The sequence below is a fragment of the Pseudochaenichthys georgianus genome, chromosome 6, assembly GCF_902827115.2.
Source record: "Pseudochaenichthys georgianus chromosome 6, fPseGeo1.2, whole genome shotgun sequence".
NCBI classification, from domain to species: domain Eukaryota; kingdom Metazoa; phylum Chordata; class Actinopteri; order Perciformes; family Channichthyidae; genus Pseudochaenichthys; species Pseudochaenichthys georgianus.
Window position 1 is genome coordinate 14,038,039 of NC_047508.1, and position 18,117 is coordinate 14,056,155.

Sequence of the window (18,117 nt, forward strand, 5' to 3'; positions counted from 1 at the left end):
AGTACTCAGCGGGATAATGTATACAATATGAAACCAAAAGAAACAAACTTATTATAAAAACCTGGTTACCGGTTTAACAGGAAGTTCATAAAAAAAAAAAAAACATGAGCGCAGTAACAAAGATAAGATGTGAATGCATGTATGAATACACAACCAAAGGTTTTCATAATGTCAAGCAACATATGTCAATAGTTTTCCTCCATGACGTCAGATAATTATACGATAAAAATACCATAACATCCTGAATGAGCTGTGTGCTTTTTGCCTTCGTGAAGATGTGGGTAACTATACAGAAGGTGGTACAGATCAAACACGGTGGCCAGGGGTAGCTTGGATCCAATTACACTTTGTTACAGAGGCCTGCATCTATTTTCTGACATTTACCATACAGTAAAGTCAGACGTGAAGGAGGCCCCTCGATCGGAGTCTACAGCGAACGGGGAAAGAAAGAAAAGGGGCAACTTTAGCCGTAGGAAGCTGCCCGAGAGCATCTGACTTCAATTGAAGAGCCCAGCTTGTGTGTTCCACTTAGCCACTAGTATTCTGAGGAGATCCACAGTGCCGTTACCAGAGCCCACCCCCCCCCCCCCCCCCCCCCCCACACACACATGATGTCATTGAGGTTCTATCATTACAGGCTGCAGATGCTGCAGTGTTGGGCTTGGTTAGTTCCCACGCTTGTTTTTGCAGACCTTTACTTTGGATGCAATGACGGACACAGGCTTCCTGCTGACACGAGGAATGAGAAAATAGAAGGAAAAAAACAGGGATGTTCAGAGAGAAAAAGGGGATCTAGAGACAAGACTTCCTGAATTCTTTTTTAAATTCCTCTCATGTTACAGTCCATTACGCAGCATCTGTCTGAGAGTCTAGTTAGTCCTCCAAGGAGTTTCAATGGCAGACTGAAAGCAATGAGATAGTTCCTGAAGCCCCTGCTGAACACGTTTGGTGACGGCACACATTTACTTTTACTTAAAGATGTTGCTGCTGTTTGTAGTGGACATCATTTGTTTTTTGTACATTCTGACATCCAATTCAGATCTAAAGCAGCTATCCTCATCAGTTATGAGCACAATACATAAACTAGAATGACGTTTGGAGAGCACAAACATTCGCCAAGCCAATGATGCATTCACATGAACAGCGGATGGTTTCTTTTTACCCGAGGCAAGAAGTCATGTACATTTAAAAAAACGTTGATGTCATCATGAATTTTAAATAGTAATCCACAAACAGGGATGCTACCAAGAAGGTGTGTTGAAGCTTGAAAGCTGTTGTTCTGACTTTTCTCTTTTTCCCCAATTCTGCCAACACCGAAATACAGCACAAAGGCGTCATCTTGCTATATTACATATGCTATGAAAGTAAAACACATTTTGTGAATCTTCCTCATGATACTCATAGGTTCCAAATTGTATTGGGCTCTTCCTTGGTCCATGCTACAACATACTAGTCAAAATCAGGCCAATACTTTTTCCATTATCCTGCAAATAGCAGATTGAGCAGAAAACATAACTCCCTTGGTGTAGGTAAATAACAGGATAACAGCTTTACAGTATAAGTGTTTGTTCACTTCCAGATAAGCTTAACTGTACTGCAATGCCTTAATGATTTTAGCAAGTAGCTTTCTTGAAACATCTGAGCACTTGGAACGAAATTCTTCACTTAAGATAAGGAGCACAGGTAATCTGGCCCAAATAGGCCATCTGCTGTTCCCACAGCCAACAAGAGGCTAATAACTCGCTCAATCCAATCAGATTGTACCAGACACAGGCGAGATAAAGACAAAGCAATAAAATGAAACAATCTGGAGCTTTAACACATACGAGTAAGAAAGCTGGCTATTTGGCTGCTGGGCTGGGGGCAGGAATGTGCTCTTTGAACCAGCTTTTTTTAACAGCAGAGCAGCATGCGCACAGCACGCCCTGAGTCTCCGAGCTGGCCCAGGGACCATTTGGTCCTGGCGTGGGCACGTCAGACACGGGGCCACCGGGTCAGGAAGCTGGCATCCTCACCCCTGGCACAACTTGCTCCCCTCGGGGGCGTAGGGGCTGACACCAGGCTCATGGGGAGCACCAGACAGACAGGGGCCTACCAAACAGCTTGTGACCATAACCAACAGTGGCCGAGAACAATGAATGCAATTATTTACAAGAACACAGTCCAAGTGTCTTTTAGTCTCTCCCTATTACGCCTGTTTACTCCCACTCTTCTTTTGCGGGGCAGCATGGAGGGGCTGTGACCCTGCCGGTACAGTCGTCAGCAGGACTGTTCACATGCAGTGCCCAGGGCTAGCCTGCTATTCATGCTATATCGCCAGCAGGCCTGATCCGGGTCCAGCTGCAGCCTCTTTCCTACCAACTGCACATTTTGATGAGGTCAAGGGAGACACATCAACTTCAGCTGTCAAACGTTGTTCAAGTGTATAATACTGCATGCAAATAAATAGTTTCCTTTACAGTGTTGAGGTAATATAGAAAAGATCTGCCAATGGTTCAAACAAAAACACAGTGGTGAATCACTACTTTCACGCACCATTAGGAAGGCATTTCTCTTTCTACTGGTTTGTACTGCTGAGAACCTGGTACACACCAACACCTTTCTGTCAGCACATGGCTGCAAGTGGTAGGGAGGAGCTGAGACAAGAGTGGACAGAGAAGTCTGCCCAAGTACACATGCTATACATATAGCCTTATAAAATGGGATCATAAAATACAATTTAATATAATTATTTTTTAATATGATACATTTTTAAACCAGTACAACCAATGGACACACCATTAATTGAGACTTATTTGCTATCATGATTGTGTTTTTCTATATGAGTCCTGTGATGCCCCTGTGGGTCCATCAGTAGAGAGGGTGTGGCTGTTCTGGCTGGGCTGCATTGGCTGCAGTGATTGCATTGATTACAGTAACTCAGGGCACCTGGGTCTGGTGTCCTGCAGCTATTTGAAGCCTCTCTGCTCCTCTCTGTTCTCGCTCTGCTTCTCCCTGCAGGCACTCCGGTTTTGTTGAGTATACTATGAGTTTCTTCAGCTGCTTTACTTTGTGCACTTCAACACTCTCACACACATACATGTCCATACAATCCTCATCCTGCATTTACATTACTGATACCACTGACATCCACACCTCATACTTTACTGGTTTTGACTTGATTTGATTTGTTTGTCCTAAATAAACATTTTGTTAACCGTCAACATGGTGTGTCTCCTTTTTGTTGTGGCCTTTTGAGCCGGGTCATAACAAATGGGGGCTCGTCCGGCGGGTTATTTGGTTGAAAGTTTGTGTAGTGCTCAGAGCACATGGCGTCATTTGAGCAGCTAATGTGCTGGCTCGGCGCTGCTATTGGGGGACACATCATGTTTTTTTGGGTTTCAGGAAGCTTTAGTGTTTGACATGTCGTCAGGTTGTGTGTGCCAATCGGAAGGTAAGATGTTGCTGTTTGTTACGCTTTTGTAAAGAGTTTTCCCCGCTAGGCTTAAGTGGCGTTTCCCCTTGGGTTGCGTCTGTTTGTTGTTTTCATAGTGTTGTGGCGACGTGGTTAGTGTCAGCTGTTTTCGGACAGCTGTCTCGGGGGCACGTCCGCGTGAGTTCTTGGTGTTACCTGCGTGCAGGTCGCTCCATAACTCCGCCGGGTTCCAGTGCGTAATTACCCGCCGCAAGCCACATGAAGACTAGGTGAGATTAGGAAGATTTTGTTTAGGCAGTTAGGGGGAAATTCTCTGTTGGGTTAATCTTATGCCCATGCGTGTTGGCAGTTTAATACTTTGCTTTCTGATTGGCTATTATGGCTTCTTTGTCAGCGTTTGTGGTTGCGCCCTCAGTGTCTTTATTAGATGATTGCCAGAAGAACTATTAACTGGTTGAAATAGCAGAGCACTATGACATTGCTGTTGTGGGGAGCAAGCGGAAACATGACATTAAAACTGTCATTGTGTCATCTTTGTTTGAGCAGGGGGTGTTGCAGAAGAGTGAGTCTGGTGCGGCAGGGTTCGTGCCGGTAGTGGTTCAGACAGTTGGTTTGACGTTCGAGCAGCAACATGAGCTTTTGGCCATGCAGTTTGATCAGGAGAGGTTGCAGTTGGAGCAGGAGAAGTTACAGTTGGAGTTGAGGGGTCAGCAGCAGGAGAAGTTACAGTTGGAGATGAGGGGTCAGCAGCGGGAGGTAGAGAAGCGTTGGAGGTGGAAAGGATGAAATGTGAGGTGGAACATGCTAGATTACGGCTGATGGGAGAGGGCAAGTTTTCTCCAGGGGAGGATGGTGGTGATAGGTCGGCATCGGGCAGTGGCGATATCATTTCTTACTTGCGACTAGTGCCAAAGTTTAATGAGCGTGACCCGGACATTTTTTTTCACTCTATTTGAACGCATCGCAGAGGCAAGAAACTTGTCAGATTCGGACAGAGTGCTGTTACTTCAGTGTGTACTCACTGGGCGAGCACAGGAAGCCTATTCAGCTGTTTGTGGCGAAAATGCTTTGGACTATGATAGAGTAAAATCAGCGGTGTTGAAGTCTTACGAACTGGTTCCTGAAGCGTATCGTCAAAGGTTCAGAAGTTGGGTCAAGGGAGATAAGCAGACACATGTGGAGTTTATCCGTGAGTTAACTTCTCATTTTCAGCGGTGGTGCGCGGCAGCAAAGGTTGCAAGTTTTGACGGTCTTTGTGAACTCATTGTCTTGGAGCAATTTAAAAACATTCTCCCTCAGCGTGTGGCCACTTATGTGAATGAACAGAAACCTTCCACCGCGTTTAGAGCTGCTGAATTAGCAGACGACTTTGTGTTGACACATAAGGGCAGTTTTACTGAGAAGTATTCTAGGGGTGATTGGAAACGTGGAGAAGACGATGGCTATGCCCGCGGTGGTGCAAAGTTTTCACCAGGCTCCTCCCGTAGATTTGTAGGTACAGGGCGACCCGAGGGGGCCAAAGTGGACCTATGTCATTATTGCAGAGGAGAGGGTCATTGGAAGGAGCAGTGTCCGTTGCTGGAAACTAAGGGGAAGCCTCGTTTGGCCCCACATGCTCCAGCCATGTGTTGTTCTGCCGTGTTGAAAAAAAACCCGTTGGGTGTAGGCTCGGGCATGGTGCCTGATCGGAAGCCAATTTGTGCTGACCCGGATGCGGGTTCTGGTTTTGAGCCGTTCATCACTGAAGCGGTTGTATCAGTAGTCGGTAGTGACAAATATGTGCTGATTAAGGTGTTGCGTGATACAGCGGCTAGATACTCATTCATTGTTGAGTCAGTGTTGCCTTTTTCGTCAGAGACAGAAACGGGGGATTTTGTGCTGATGAGGGGCATGGAGATGGGCTTGATAACCCTAAACCTAACATCTGCTCAAATTAGCTTAAAGAGATATCCATCTGCTTCATAAACTTGACCTCATAACAAACCATGTGCATTTTCTTCTGTCCATTATTAAGACTTTGTACTTCTTCTTTTTTTCTTGCTGAGACATTCTCACTGAACATATTGAATTGGTAGCATGATAAAGTCATGTTGGAGAGATGCCAATCTAGCACTGTCGAGTCTCAACTACTGATGTATCCAAGACTTTGTGCTGTATATCTGTGTATGGAACTTTTTTTGACTAATGTTGTTTTAGAAAATTAGTCAGCTCATGATTTCAGAGATTGTTATGTACATCTAGATTGGAACACACCTCAATTGATGACAGGGAAATGTATTAGATTTGTCTTCAGGCTTTCTTCAAAGATTGGTCATTGACAGTCTGGAATCTATACATGTCAGATCTTCTTTTGATCAACTTCAGTAACTTTTAAAAGTTTGTCTGCATATTTTTTCATGGATAATAATGGGAAGAATACAAAATAAATGTAGGCTTGTGTGGTCTAAGATATAAAACAGGACTAGTGACTTAGAGGGTGATGGATTTGTATACATCTATCTAGGTTTTGTGGTATCTGAATTGCTCCTTCAATATTATACTCACCCAAGAACATGCATCTTAAAATGTGCCAAATGTATTATATAACATAGTACATTGTCTGTCAGATCAGGGCGGAAGTCCACATTACCTGATGTAATGAGGTTATTGTGACTGAGTCCCCATTCGAACAAGATGGCCTCCCCATCCACTCCACAGTACCAACTCCAGCTGAGCAAACCGCACACACTCCATGAGGAAGCTATGGGACAATAATAGCGCCCAATACTGTACAGTAAGTGTACATTCACTCTGTACATGTAAACACAAAAGAACACATGTGCTGTCTTTCATCCACTCACGCTTGCACACATACAGTAGATGCAGTGAGTTCCATCTTTATTTTCCCCTGTGGCTCTTGGCTGTGGCCCTTTTAGGAGTCTCCAGATGAAGAGAGCGTGGAGTGTGGCAGAGGGTCCTTCCATAAACAATAAACAACAGTTATCTTGTGTGCGGCCGTCTGTGTCAAGAGGCAAACGAAGCCAAGCCCAGCATCTGAGAGGCGTCTGCTCCTCTTTCCGCCTTTGGTCTTGTCTCTTTCAATGGCTTATAAAAGTGTGGATGTGTGTGTACAGCACAGGGCTCCTCTGTATTGTATTCTGAAGCTGGCTGGAAGTAAAAAGGCAGAATTAAGAGTGGCAGGGGCAAGAGGAAGAGGGCTGCCAGCACACTGCAGAACTGCAGGGAGCTCCCCCAGATCCCAGCTGCCCAGGACTGGCTGAGAGCTTCAGGCGAGTGCCAGGCTTCCTCGGCCCTCATGGAGGTGGGCCAGAGAAAGTGGGAGGAGTGGGAGGTACACGTCAGGAACAAATTGCCAAAAATAATGTCTGGACCTATATAGAGAAGGTCTTGGGAGACACAATGCTGACATATGCAAGAAACTTAATTTGTTGGCAGGTGGGAAACATTATGCACAATTGTTTTGCCATTTTCACAGAGACCAAAACAGAGTTTGCAAATCATAATTGGTTATATAAGGTGTTCATATTTCATAAAGCACTCAACTTCCTGATTAGCCCTATGACATGATCTTCCAGTACTGGTGGCCTGAATGCTTTTCCTTCTCGACAGGGTCTGGCAACACAGTGGAAAAAAAAGTTGATCTGGAACTGTTTAATGCATTATTTGTATAACAATCAAGGAAGTGAGTTTATTTTGCAGATAATTACAGCTTTTGTTGCGTCGATGGCCAAGATAAGCCAGGGTTCCGAACCATTAACTGGTTGTGCTTTCTCTGGCAAACACTCAGTTTGTAATGCACAATGCACTGCAAGAGTCCTGGCAGCTGGAAGATCCTAACATTAGAAAGTAGGGCTCCATGAATGGCACAATATCAATCAATCAATAACATCTCCAAATAACTGTTGTGTTTACACTAAGTAGTACTTTAAATCAACATGAGATACCGCTCACCACAACGGTTCCCACCCTCCTATCTCTTAATCCCCTTACAACATAATAACATGAGTCAAAGAAAATGGACGCCATTAACGACAACAATATTCAAAACATATGTAAAGACAATGTCTGACCCGACTCCCACCACACACAGCAGGGAGTGATGCCATCCAAAGCGAAAGCCAAAGTTGGACATTAGAGTTGGGGAACTACTGTACACAGTAATAGTTACAGCTGAGGCAAGAGCGTGTGGAAAACCCCCGGCTGGTCTAGACACTTTTGCCCTCTGAGCTGACCCAGGACCAGGCCGGGGTGCTAATCATGGCACTTGGCAGACAGCAGCATTTTTCCACAGGTCCTCAGAGAAAGCCCTTCCTATACAGAGGCAGGTAATCACAACAGAAGCACATCCCGCCATGGTAGCAGGCCAATGAACGCACGCCTGCTTTGTCCACTCCAGGACCAGTTGGGAGACTATTTCTGTGCTTCTGACAGAAACAAATAACCCCTGTGTCACCCTGCCTGTCAGACTCTCCGCCTGCTAAGGAGCCAATGGGTGTTGCTAGTCATTGTGCGTTGCACCCTGGGGCCAGTGACAGGAAGTGAGCTCTACTATGACAAGGGAAAAACCCGTTTAGGCTGTTAACTCAACATTATACAAGGGTGAAAGGATACCCAAATATGAGGTCTTAAAAGGTCAGAAATGGGACTGGGTGTAGCATCTTTGGTTTTGGAGCTCAGGACAAAATGTGTTCGTCATGTGGAAATAGTGATATTTTCAGGCTTCTGGAATACTCTTGATACCTCCGGTTTCCTGCCACACACATCTGCAGCATTACCTTCAACCACCAAGGTCTCCAGGTTTGCTTCCTAGGTCAAAGTCATGACGTATGGTAATGCGTTTTCCGGAAACCAATCTAACTTTCCTTTGGACAACTGGACTTTGTCAGGACCAGTGGGGGCCATTTGAGTGCATTTTATTACCACAGTGGACACTTTGTTGCACATCTGCACTGGGAATGGATTGATGAGGATGTCATGTATGCTATTGTTGGACATATTGTTTCCTTACCATGAGGAGATAGAGGTTGGAAAAATGCTTGTTCCTCTCCAGTAGTCATGTTATGTTCTGAAAACTGACATGTTGGTCGTTGATATTTTTGGTTGAGATATCAAAAAATAAATAGTTTTTAAATAAATAAACACTAAAACTTGACTTTTACATGAATTGGGTTAAATGCCTCAATGTTACTTTCTAAAATGCAGTGATTTCATTCCACGTGGATGCTATAGGTAAAGATGTTTGCAAAGCATCATGGCAGTTTTTTATTTCACAATGAAGAGCGGAAAACATTGGATTTTAAAGCAACTGCCAACATTTCCCACAGTCAAAACAGGAGGTCCCAATTCCAGTGGCCACTAAATAATTTGTAGACATACATGTGGAGGACTTAGTGACAGATCTCATGCCAGACCACTTTTCCACTTTTCCACAAGTCTTGAGTGATCTGAGTGATACATGTACTTAAGCACAGACTGACGGAAATATCTAATTTCCTCCCAAGCTGGAGCCCAGAGACAAACACAGAGCAGGTATGGAGCTCAGGTGGCGTCTGTATGCAGATTATTTTGTATATCATGTACAAACAATTACATAAATGCAGATGATCTGGTTGAAGTACACACAGCATTTATTTTAACTGACAGGGGACAGGGGACAACCATCACAAAAATATCACTTAATTGGTTAAACCATAAAGCCATACAACTTACATTAAAAGCTTGGGTTGGTAACAGGTGGGCTTAGAGTTTCGCTGGTCATTTACGCCCTGTTTATGATGTCCCCCAGGTGTGCCAAGAAAGGGTTTACCCCAAACATGAGGTCCCATGTAGGGCCACAACAGGCTCTCTGGTGCTGCTTCTTTCTGCATCATTCATCTTGTCTTCATAAATACATTTCTGAGTGCAGTTAGATTTCCACATCTGGATGGAGGTCTGTGATAAGAAGAAAACAGAGAGCACATTTAGATTCGATATATATTGCTTGGGAAATTCAAGACAGAAATATTGCAGATGATTGTATCCACACTTCTCCATTCTTCTTTGTAATGCTTCTTTTGGACATGCTTGCAGTACTGTGAGTGTTCATCCTCCTGTTTCTCTCAGCCCTGTGGACTCCCGATGCCCACAGTGATCTAGGCCCTTTGAGCCAGACCTCACCAGGCCTAGCCCACCCTGGCATTGGCACCGGCACAGACAAGCTGACAATTATTATCACTGCTCTTGCTAGCAAGCTGACGGGACGGGCAGCATTTGTTTGGCTCGAGTGTACAGTATCTGTCTGCCTGTGTATAGGGTCAATGAGTGCATCCTGATCCCCACTACCCAATGTTAATAGACACAATAAGACGCATCTACAATAAATCAAATTCATAAGCAGTGTTGGGACTAACTGTAACGCCGTTATTTTTGGCAGTAACTAGTACTCTAACGCATTACTTTTTAAATTCAGTAACTCAGTTACCGTTACTACATGGTGCGTTACTCCGTTACTGCGTTAGTTTTTTTATATAGTCAACAGCCAGGTGAACAGAGATGAGAACTGTACTTAAGTACAGTACTTGAGTAAATGTACTTAGATACTTCCTGTGTCACATGCGGAGACGGGCTGTGGGCGTGTTGTTTACTAACAAGACTATCATGGCGGCGGCGGCGCTAAAGTCTAGTTTCTCTACCTGGAGATATTCTCACTATTTCATTTTAGTCGAGCACAAAGAAAAGAACGTTTTAGTTAAATGTAAGTTGTGTCCTGGCGGGTCAAAGAGCCAATCTACTGCCCAAACCAGTCATTCAAATCTCTTAAAACATCTGCAAAAACAACATTCTGGGACGAAGCTAGTAGCTAAAACCACAGAGACTCAGCCGACGCCACTCCACCTCCACCTGCACCTAAGCAACAGCGGCTGGATTTTAACCAAGGGACTGGGGAAAGTCGATAAAGCCATTGCACGGTATGTTGTGGAACACATGCAGGCTATTGCTACAGTGGAGTCACCCGTTTTCAGGGAGCTAGTTAGCATGATAGCATGTCCGGGCGGCACACGGCATATGAAACGGAAAACTTTTTCCAACTACCTGGAGAAAGAATGGACACAAATGGAAAGCCAGCTAATATCGATGCAATCCAGATTGCATATAATGCATGTCAAGTTGATTAACAGATTGTATTATTCTCCAATGCAATAACAGTACTGAAATGAAGGCTATAAGGGCATTAATATAATGGGAGCCCTTTTTTTAAGTAACTAAAACGTTACTTTTCACAGTAACGCATTACTTTTTGGTGTAAGTAATCAGTAAAGTAACTGAGTTACTTTTGAAATGAAGTAACTAGTAATGGTAACTAGTTACTGGTTTTCAGTAACTAGCACAACACTGTTCATAAGTAACACTGGGGACCCAAGTCTGGTTACATGTTGTACAAAGTACTAACTATGATAACTTTTTTTGAGGAAATCAGAAAAGGAACTGTCAAAAAGCAGCATTCGTGTCATTAGAAAGAGACGGAGACGATGTGGCAGACGATCGCTGGAAACCCCACTCTAACTGACAAGGGCTGTGGTGTGAGTCATCCTGGGATTTTTTGATAATGCGGTCTCCTCCAAAACATCCACCTCTCCTCTTATTACTGACTGGTGTACCCACCATCATTTCCATTGTCCTGGGAAGCAAGCAGAAAGCCTCATGGACTCACCAGTTACTGAGGATGGACCTGCAGGGGATAAGTTGCTACTTTTCTGAAATTAACAACAGCCACCTTCATTTCCACAAGCTCTGGCAACATACTCATGTACATTTATGACTCAACCGCAAGTGACAAACCAATCTGGGTCTGGTTGGGCCGGAACTTCTTCCTATAAAATAACTCAACTCATGACTTTAAAGAGCCGACCTCTCCACCCCTGTCAGCTAAGACTAGCCTGTAGCTTTTTTGAAGACCTTTGTGACTCATTGGGGAGAGAGCAGTGCTGAAGATAGGTCAGGAGCAGGCGGTAGGCAATAGAGAGAACAATTAAATGCCGATAATGACAGATATGGCCTGTGACACAGATGGGCCAGGACTGTTTTAGATAGACAACCTCCTCACCAGTCTGAAATTGCAGAGTAGTGCTCTTTAGAAGGAAACATGAACTGAACTGACGCATCAAAGAGAGAAGACTTATGGACTTGCATTATAGACTGCAGATGGTGCAAATTGGTGTGGTGATGCATACGACTGTGTACAATAATTCATCCCCTCAGTCAAAAGTGGAAATTATTTAAAAAAGCTATTTATGAAGGAACTGTTGTTTGTCATGTAACACGTAGCGAGTTCTGGTACTTGACAGTTTGGCCCAAATCGTGAATAACTTTTGACTCCTGAACTGGGAATAAGTAAAGAATAAACATATTAGCTGCACATAAACATCTGAATGAATCCAAGCGTTTTTTCTAGGCGTGTTACAAGTAGTCTTTTTAGTGGTTTGCGACTGTGGTGACGAGTGGGTGGCCCAGCCCTGACCCCCATTCATCTCAGTGAGATACAGTAGGCTGAGTTGTGGAGGGACGTTTAAATGCGCCACATCCCACAAACTTGGTCCAACAACAGAGGTCAACAAACAGCCCAACCACAGTAGCAGGGCTGATTTGTTGACCACTTAGACTCCTTCATCTGTGGATACATCCACTTTCACAGTGAATTCTGGCTATGGAAACAGAGAGAAAGCAACAGACAGATGAATTGTAAAGGACTCTCAACTTGTTCCACTTTTTTTCTATAGCTGCAACCCAATAGTTGTTTTGGTTTATTCGACTCAAGGAAATAAAGACTCTCCTATTTGTACCTGCTTTTTCTGACCATCGCAACAACTTCACACAAAATCACACTTCCGATTCACTCTGAAATTGCTTCTGTCTGTTCAGTAGTTCAACTTCAGGACAAATAACGAATGAGACAAGAGACACATTCATTCTACTCCAAGCACACTATGTCAACCAGAAAATATGCTTAAATACGACAACACAAACATAATCTGCAAGCGACAATTCTCACAGATGAAGCACCCTTGATAACCCTTCCTGCCTCCTTCTACGATCTTAAATAGCTGAAAACATCAAAGCTTGGAACATTGCTGCATTCTCAAAGTCCAAATGATCACTTGTCTCAGCTTGGACGGGATCCTAGAAGTTTTTGACATCCATGTCAATGAGACAGGCAGACTCATTCACAGAAACTCGCTCCTTCCTGGCTCAGCTTTCTTGTTCTCACAAGATCAGATATATTCATAACTAAACAGTGGTCAACAGCAACGACATAAAATGCTTGTGATTCATAAGCAGTGCCAAAGGGTTTTCCCTCATGCTCTAACGTTGATCACTCAGTTTAAATTTCAAAATGTGTTAGTCCTTCTCTTTCTCTGAATACAAACACTTACAACAATTGTAGTTGTACATCTAAGACACATTCAGTAATTTAGTGGGAATGCTGATACAGCATTCCAACTACCTGTTCTTCTACGCACACCATTCTTATTATTATTATTCCGCCGTTTTTTTTTGCGCCTCTTCTGCTCCCACATTCCACATCGCAGAAACTCCATTCAAACATCCAAACGTTCAGCTCGATCGGGAATCAATGGCTATTACTTTTCACATTCATAACTTTCATAATGCCAGGGATATATCCCATAATTCATCACATTTTTAACATGGAAGTCAATGGAGAAACTCTTCAGACTTCAACTGCTAACTGTTCCTTCATACTTGCACTCAGCAACCTCATTCCAACTTTAAAATGTTACACATCTTTCTGAAATTATTCGAGTTACACAACTTTTAAATCAGATTCATACTTTTAGAGTTATTAAACATTGTTCAGACCTTGGTAAAGAGGCCCTCTTCAGATTTTAACATTAGTGTGTATTGCGCAGCTCATTAAAGAGCCTGTGACAGCATCCCAACAACTGTTGTGCAATGAAATATTGGGCTACTAGTAATCTCGAACCGTCAGTTTAAAAAAGAAAAAGCAATACCGTTCCGTTAAATATCAATAATTTCGAACATCGTGGGGAAATTCCTTCGACTCATTTTGAAGTTTTGGGGGAAGCCGGAAGTGACGTCAATGCGGGAACGCTTCACTGTGTGGCGAGAGAGCCAAACACGGACAAAGTGTGTTGTCATGCGTAGAAATGGTGAATTACTGAGTTTTGGCACGTTAATAACGTTGTAATGAAGTTGACTACAGTATATTCATATTCGTCAGTGCTTTCATGTCAATTCGGCGAACATAAACATAAATGATCGTGGTGAAGATGATGATTACATTAGGATTACAAATCGGTAGTGAGAGCTGCTGAATTTCCTCCCGTAGGATGTGATATAAAAACAAATCGATTATTTTTGTAGTTGTAAACTCAAGTGGATGAAATTACATTTATTAGTGCTTTCATGTCAATGCGGTGAACATATGATACATTAAATGATCGTGAGGATCGGTGGTGGTCGGATACAAACAAATACATAAAAACAAATATTAAATAAAATAAAAAAAAAAAAAAAAAAAAAAATATTTTATATTTTAATTTTTAATGAACAAGGTAAATATCATACAATTGGTATCACAAAAATGTATAATCTACAATACAATCTCGTTTAAAATTGTGTTACGAAAGTACTAAAGTTACTGATAAGTCACCTGTTTCCTGCCTGGCCTTGCCCATGGCAATAGTTTATCATTACCGGGCGGAGCCCCCGAGCCAAACAGCAGCAACCAGCACGTTGCAAAAGTCTCAATAGTAAACTGTGCCGCCGAAACATAATTTCAGCCAATCAGCGGCGTCAAATATTTTGGTCACGTGGGCGCTCACGTTGGCGCCCATGTTGCTTACGTGCGTTGACGTGAGTTGTTTTTTAGACTTGTGAGTGACCAAGGTGACGCAGTATTTGGATGAGAATGGTGTGCAGGTGGAGTCGCCGGAACCTCGGTCCGCAGTGCTCCGCACCCAATTCCGTGCAAGAGCTACTCTCCAATCCTTTTGAAAGGAGAAGTTTGGGAGATAAATTGATACTTAAAGACCTTGGACCGGACCAACCCGATTTGTATATATCACAGCAGGCTCGTGAAAAAGACAAAACGTATCAACAAGGCTTCTCACATGGCTAGCTGGATGCAAACAGGTAAATGCTATCTTTTGTTTCCCATGCTTGCTCTTCAAACAGCCGTGGACAGATACGATCTGTTCAGAAACTAGACAAAAGTTACACAAATACAAACCACAGACTGTCTGTGTCATGGAGAATACAGTCGCTGGTTTATTTATGTCTGTAGGCCGTTGTTGTGAGTGTGGACGGTCGGAGCATATCTAACGTTAGCTTAGCCAAGCTCCATTCAGAAAGCATTTTAAAAGGTTGTTCGCCTGCCGTCTGACTGCAGACTTGTCAAAGCATTAATTCATGGTTTTTACTAACGGGTATCAGTATGTTGTTAATTCGGCATCATTTTGAAACGTGTATTACAATTAAATCACAGTAAAATATGTTCATGTTGTTGTAGTTGTAGCTCCCAAGCCAGCGCGTCTTGTTTGAATGATGCGAGTAAACACAGCTGGCAGCCGCGGTGAAACTCGAGCGACTAGAGCGATGCGATAGGAGCGTTTAGAGCGAAGCGAATATTCTCATCGCGTCCGGTCTGAACGCAGCATAGCGAGCTCCGCGCTGCACTGGAAACGCGCCATTACATCACCAGAAGTCCTAATTTAAGGGGTCATTTCTCCCAAAAAAAAATGTTTTACTCACTCTATCAACAGCCCCACCAAAAATATTTTCCACCAGCCGCCACTGGTGAGGATGATGATTAAAAATCGTTTGTTTGTGCCGGTCTGCATTTCCTGATGAGAAAACAAACCGATGCTTTTTGTAGTTGTAGTACACCAACAACATGGATTAAACGTGTGTTTTTTTTTACCACAATGTTGGGGAAATTAATGGATAAAATGCACGGATTATTATTATTATTATTCCCACTCCGATCGGGACACCAGGTCCACCGTTTCCCCGCAGCGAGGCTCCCCCCGTTGACAGTTTACGTGGGCTGGGTGCAGTGGCGGACTGGCCATCGGGACGAATCCCGATGGGCCGGTACCGAAGTGGGCCGGTCGGATAAATCATAGCACATCCCCCATAGGCGGCGCGTGAGGCTCAGGTTTGGGAAGGCTAAATCACTTCTTTTACCTGACGCTGCCCGCCTCTGGCGTCTATAGAAAAGAGATTGACTCAGTGTGCGGAGTTTAAATCTCAAGTCATATTACAGGATAAAGGAAATACCGTTTAAACTGCCGTATGCAGAGAAGACGCCGACGTGTCGCACTTATCATTCATATTACATCATCAATCAGATCATCGATCATATAATATCATAATATATTTTCTTATCTGAGTCAGCTTCTCCAGCCGTATCTGGCCGTGCAACACTTACAGTGTCACATACTGCATGCAGAAGTATTATTTTAAGCAACACATTATGTTGACGAAACACTCGAGTCAAATGTAATTAAAGTCAGATCCACTCGTGTCTTAGACGTGAACGCGCTCTCAGCTGGAGAGAGAAACCCTGGCTTGATTTACCGAGTTGATAACCAGCGTCGTATGACCGCTTAGCGAGATCTCGTTTGTTAGTTTGTTGTTGTTAGTTTGTTTGTTACTCAAACATATCCAGGGTATGTTGAACTGGCTTCGTAGTACAGGGCACAAGTGGCTAGCAGCGCTAATGTCAAAGACACAGACATTATACATTATATTTGTATTTTACCAGGATGCAGTGACACAAATATTTACATATTTACATTTACTATCTACAGCACCCGCCGCCCCTGACATCCCCACTCCCCCCGTTGACAATTTACTAGCGGTACCGAAGTGGGCCGGTCGAGAGACCCGGGATGATTTTTAGTCCCAGTCCACCATTGGCTACATGACCATATGATCGCCCATATTGACGCACCTAATTCCTAAACTTCTAACAGATATCATACAACATAAACCGATCCTTCAGCCTCATATGAGCTCTCAGACACGTTCAAAATTAAACTGTCATGGCTGTCTGAGCTTGCTGCTGTGTGCTCCGTCGTGCGTTTACATGCAGACGTTTTTAAAACCTGCCATAATTCCCAAACCCTACACTCCTGAGACATAATATTTCATGAAAAACGTAGGAAAACCTCTCCTAAGTTGGAAAATAAAAAAAGATTAAGCAAAATAATTAAACAGCCTTAAACAAAATGCCTCTTGAGGGCATGAAGTGACAAAAACGTTCAACATGTCTCCATTAAGGCCCATTCTTAATTCAGCCTGATCTTTACCCACAGCAGCAGCCGCACACCCTTAGTTAATCTGCCAAAAAGGCCACATTATTGACTCGAAAGTACACAAAAAGCATTCTTCAGACACTCAGGGCCCTTGACATGCTTCACGTGTTGAAACTTCACCGATATCTTTTACGGTTCTACAACAAAACGTTCACATGTAAGAGGTTTATCTCTCATTCGGAACAATGGAAAGGCTCTCCTCTCACTGATTACTGCACATCATCATGGAAACCTTTGATCTCTGGGCTCAAGCACAGGTGTTTCATAACGTCGTTAGCTCAAACATAAACTGTGTGTTGGAGATATGACATGATGATGTCATAACTCATGCTCAGAACGCCACCAAACATCACATGATGGTTAACACTGTGGCCCTGAACAGCTCTATATCAAATCTGATGTTACGTAATGTGGTGTTACTATGGCAACGCATCCCTCGCCATAAAACACGATGTCGCTGTAAATCCAATGGACACGGTCCAATCGTCCCCCAATCTTCACTTGTATATCACCGGTCCATGCCTCAACAGCTCTACGACAAATCTGAGATCTCACCATATGCCGTTTCCATGGAAACGCATCCCTCGCCATAAAACACGATGTTGTTGTGATACCTATGCAAATGGTCAAAACAGCACCAGACTTCAGATAATGGTTAATGGTCCGGCCCTCAACAGCTCTATGTCAATTATGGGGTGTCATCATATGCCGTTTCCATGGAAACGCATCCCTCGCCATAAAACACGTTGTCGCTGTAACTCCAATGGACATGGTCCGATCGTCCCCCAATCTTCACTTGTATATCACCGGTCCATGCCTCAACAGCTCTCCGCCAATTCTGAGATCTCACCATAGTTGCTGTTTCTATGGAAAAAACACGATGTTGTCGTAACTCATAAGAAAATTGCTAAAACAGCACCAGACTTCAGATAATGGTTCAGCCCTCAACATGTCTATGTGCCATAAGTGAGTTTTCCTCAAAAGCTGTTGCCATGGCAACGCATCCCTTGCCGTAAAACACGATATTGCTATAACTCCTATGAAAATCGTCAAAAAGTGCTGAAACTTCACGTGTGGTAACAGTCCAGCCGTGACAACATCTACGTGACAGTTTTGAGATTTCTTCAAATGCCGTTGCCATAGTAACACAAGCCTCGCCATGAAACACGGTTTTCTCATAACTTCATGAAAATGCTCCAAACGGCCCAAACCTTCACAGGTTTGGTAACGATGCAGCCATCAACACATCTAAGCCTATTATGGGGTGTCATCAAATACCGTTGCCGTGGCGACAGATCATTCGCCATCAAGTTAGTTCAACATTTTTGCAGTTCAAATATTCTGCTGCTTTTCCAAGCCTTTTTA

General features: G+C 43.5%; 1 protein-coding gene across 1 annotated transcript in view; it reads right to left on the reverse strand.

Annotated features, from left to right (window-relative positions):
- Positions 1-18,117, reverse strand: part of ccnd2a (cyclin D2, a) — a 180,618-nt gene that overhangs the window by 95,730 nt on the left and 66,771 nt on the right. Inside the window, exon 2 of the mRNA XM_034084713.2 lies at positions 9,125-9,346. The gene's annotated coding sequence lies outside the window, so the exon portion shown is untranslated. The remainder of the gene's footprint in view (positions 1-9,124; positions 9,347-18,117) is intronic.